The sequence below is a fragment of the Rhagoletis pomonella genome, unplaced genomic scaffold, assembly GCF_013731165.1.
Source record: "Rhagoletis pomonella isolate Grant_MI unplaced genomic scaffold, Rhpom_1.0 Rhpom_scaffold_00006, whole genome shotgun sequence".
NCBI classification, from domain to species: Eukaryota; Metazoa; Arthropoda; class Insecta; order Diptera; family Tephritidae; genus Rhagoletis; species Rhagoletis pomonella.
Window position 1 is genome coordinate 26,686,354 of NW_023458560.1, and position 4,470 is coordinate 26,690,823.

Here is a 4,470-nt window from a genome sequence, read left to right on the forward strand (position 1 = left end):
ATTATATCCCCTTTACACCAAAACCACTGTTGACTAGTGTTATGATTAACCTATTCAGTTATTCGCCCATTCACGTATTTGCTGAGTGTTGAAGGAGAAGTGTTGGCTTACTTTAATACCAACGTTATAAATTTGTACATTAATTAATGCATCCAGTGGAAATAATATATTCGCAGCGAATGAAACGCAAAGGGGGAAAATAAAAATAAATATTTTATACGAATAAACTTAATATATTATGCCGAATAAGGTTATATTTATGTTTTTATTTATTAATTGGAATCGATATAAAAGGCGCGTGAGTAATGTTACAAAGTATCAGTTATAAATATGAAAGCACCCATTTTGTTGGAACTAGCTACTAGACATGAAACAAGGTTAGTTCGCTGTATGAGTAGAATGTATGTAATCATTGGCATCTTCCGAATTGAAAAGTAATTTAACATTGCAATTGATAGTTACCAAATCAATATCTTTGATATCTGTATCAGCGATCTCAACTTGGATATTCGGTAACTGGTAAAGCTAATGTGATCAACTATTTCTTAGCTCTAAGAAGTACAGCTTAGGTTGGGTTAAGTTAACGCCGCTAGCCGATTACGAAATTTCGAATGCAGCTAATTGGATCCCTGGGGGCTCAGTGTTTGTTCTGAAGCGCGAACCAAAATGCCTTCATATTAGCCTCGCGAAGTTTAGACAGTCTAAAAGAAAGTGTGCAGATGATTCCATTTCATCTTCCTCTTGACAGCTGATAAAAAAAGATCAGTTGAAATTCCTAGTCACACTGCATGAATACGAATCGCGCAAAGGCCGGTCAGAACCCCCATCACTAGCCCTTGAGAGGTAACGTGTTTTAAAGTGCCATATACAAACCTTTGCTGCAGTAGAGAAACGTCTTTTTCCTTATTTATGTAACAAAACATTTTACCGATAGCTCCCCTACAGCAGTACAAAGCAACCGACACCTTTCTTACCCTTTCCTCAATGTTAGGCTTACACGACAGCCGCCGTTGATCGCCCACCTAGTTACTTGGTTCAGGTAACCTTGAGCACGATCAAAAAGGGTGTCTAGAAACCGTCCCTTAACCAAAAGTTCTACATCAACTACATAGACGATCACCCGACAGCCCACTTTTCCAGGTTCTCAAGAAGGTCGTTTACAACCGCATTCCAGATCAGGGGAGAGAGAACACCACCTTGTGGAATGCTCCTAATGACTCTACACTGAGTCACGAAGTAAGTTTTGGATAAGCCTTATAATGTTGGTTTCAACCCCCAGATTATGAATATACGTGACTATTTCCTCTGTAGTGGCATTGTTATAGGCCCCCTCGATATTGCAGAAGGCCCCTACTGCACAATCTTTATGTGTGGAGGGTTCCTCTGACCACTTTACCAATGTTTTCAGGGCGGTATTCACCGACCTTTTCTTGCAATATGCTCTTGAAAGACAGTCACGAGGAATCGCGTTTCTTATGTATAGGTCTATAAGTCTCTCTAGCGTTTTTAGCATAAATGAAGAGAGGCTGATTGGCCTAAAATTCCTAGGGGAAGCATGTGCGCCTCTTCCGGCCTTCGAGATGAACGCAACGCTGACTACCCTCCAAGCCATGGGGATGTATCCGGTCCTCACGCAGTTCGCATAAATAGGATCCAACCATATGCACGACATGATGCCATCGGTCCCCGGCGACTTTCATGGTTTGAATGAATGTATCGTCTAGGCCACGTGACGATGGTCCAGAAGATCGGAGAAGTACAGGACCTGGGGGGAGATTCTGAAACCAATTAGCGACAATTTTCGAATCGCACTTTTTGACGCAAAAATATTTATATCATGGGCCAAAAATTCCGATAGCGATCCAAAAATTATCGCTAATTGGTTACAAGATCTCTTTATCGTGAAGGACAAAATATTGCAAACAAGTACATTTGACTGTACTTCGAAGTACGCAGTACAAGAGCAAAAAAGAAGTACGGTTGGTCACATTAGGCAAGCAGAATAATTGCAAAAAGTGGTATGAGCATTCGGCGGCTTACAAACTAACTCACCTCTGCTTTTAGCAAACTTTGCTCAATAATTCGGCATTTCCAATTGGCATCAGTAGGTGGAGAAGAGCTCCGACTAGCATGGTTTGTTTGACGCTACGGCCAATCAAGAAGAAAAGTAAGTCAGGGGGTAGTATCATAAAATAGTGGACGAAGTTACATACCTGCTAAAACACCGATGTCCCCTGAACATCACCAACATACCGGGACCTCAATGCTCTGTCAGGGAACATTATTTGACGCTCAGAAAGCGAAACCCGATTGGCGGCTAACGTGGGGAACTAGCAGGCACTTTTTGTCGGAAGATAACTCTATGAACTCAATGGCTAGAACCAGACCGATATCACTCAAGAACTGAATCCGACATTTTGCGAAAAGCCATAAACGGCAGTCTCCAAAAAAATCACCTACTTCAAAAACGCTCCCTCCGTGAATTCCGTCATCCGAGTTCGAACATCACACATGGCACCAGACATGGGCGTAGTGCACTAAATTTCAAGTGCCACTAAAATTGAACATAGTGGAGCTTACTTGATTCTAATCCCACCTAACGGGACTGAAAGTTAGCTGCTCGCCGAAGCCGCAAGTAGGGAGCAGTACAAAACCAAAGTAAAAAATAATATGTTTAATTTCTAAGGCCCACTTGCATAACAGCAGGTTATCTATATAGCTCGACGTATACTAAGTTTCTGGATTTCTCCAATTCTCCTTCGTCGGAAATCTAAAGACGTACTTTCTTTCAAAGGAGACTCCAGGTATCAGTTTGCGCCTGCAACTTTTTAAACAACTCTCTGTGCCTGGAACTCTGATCATCGGGCCACAATCATTACCTCCTCTTGGATCCCTCAAATTAAGAAATGTCAAATCCAACAAAGCAGTAAGATTCGGTCCTGACGTTGTAGTCATGGTGCATGTAATGCCTCTTTACATTCTCCTTTGTAGCCTGTTTAACAAAAAAAACGTGGCTTTGACCACGGTTCTGCGCCCCCATACTACAACAGAATGAAACTGAATACCATAGCTGGTTTCAGATCCGGGGTCCTACTAGAGCTTCTCCGACACTGTCCGAAAACTTTTAGCGCCCGATTTCCCTTCGGCTCGAGGTGAGTTTTCTATTTCAGCTTCAGCAACAGCTGGTTTTGATGTTAAGTAGGAAGCTAAATATTAAAAAAGAAATACTGATTTCCAATTGGTTATAGAAATTGCAAAGCCGTTTCTTGCATTAGTAATTTTATGTTTTTTGCCAGGCGATTTTTTAGGACAGTTTCAACGACTACACAAATACATACAAATGGATATATCTGCCTTGCGCATTTGCTCCACTTTCCAGCGCTAAATTCTCTAATCTTCTTTCAGCTTGTTTTATCGGCTGAAATTTCTGCAGTTTCAATTTCAGTTTCACTGCTTCGAAATCGCAGCGAGTAAGAACTTTTTAATGAGATTTCAAACTCGGGCATTGCGAAAATACTTCCAACCGATAGAAAGGCTAAAGGACGTATTTATGTGTATAGGTACATTAGGGTTATCCAAAAAATATTGAAGTCGGAGTTTTAATGCTCTCACCTCCTAAGATTGTTCTATACCGAATAAATGTACCCCTATTTTTATATTTTGAAATAAAAAAATATTTAGAGTTCGATCAAAGCGCTCATAGTTTTCCATGTATTTTATTTAGAAAAAAAAAAACAACATGTCGTAGAAATGGTGCAAATTTCTTGAAAATCAATATTTTGCAATCGCAAAACTCTGGTTCTCTTCAGGAGACCTTTATTAGTAATACCCAATTCTTTATCTAACCATTTTTTAATACCAACCACTTTCTATTGGTCCCCTCATTGCATTTTTCGGAGTTTTTGGGGATTTTTGGTGAACCTATAAATTATAGTTACTGTGAAAAGATGGTTAAATAAACAATTGTGTGTTATTAATGGGAATCTCCTGAAGAGAAACCGAGTTTTCTGATCGAAAATTATTGATTCTTAAGAATTCTATACCAGGGACCCAACCGGTTATGACTTTTATAATAAAAGTTTCGAGAAAAAAGTTATTTTGTGACTTTTATTTTATGAGAAAAAAAATTACTGTTATAATTTGACTTTATTTTTCAGTCAAACAATAACGGTTAAAATGTGACTTTTATTTTTTTCGGCAAAAATAAAAGGCTTATCTAAATAACAAAAAAACCTTAGGTCTAAATAAAGTAAATTTGGTACCAATCGATTCGTCTTCACTTCTAGATTTCAAAAATATAATAATAATTTGTTGATGTTTGGGTTCTGACTCAGCAAACGAGACCAAAACTAGCTGCCGTTTGATGCCAGGGATAGCAACATATTAAATGCCAATTCTTAATGAAGATCCATGGAGTATTTCTTTGAATGTTTTCTATGTTATTAAATATAATGAGGAATTGATTTAATA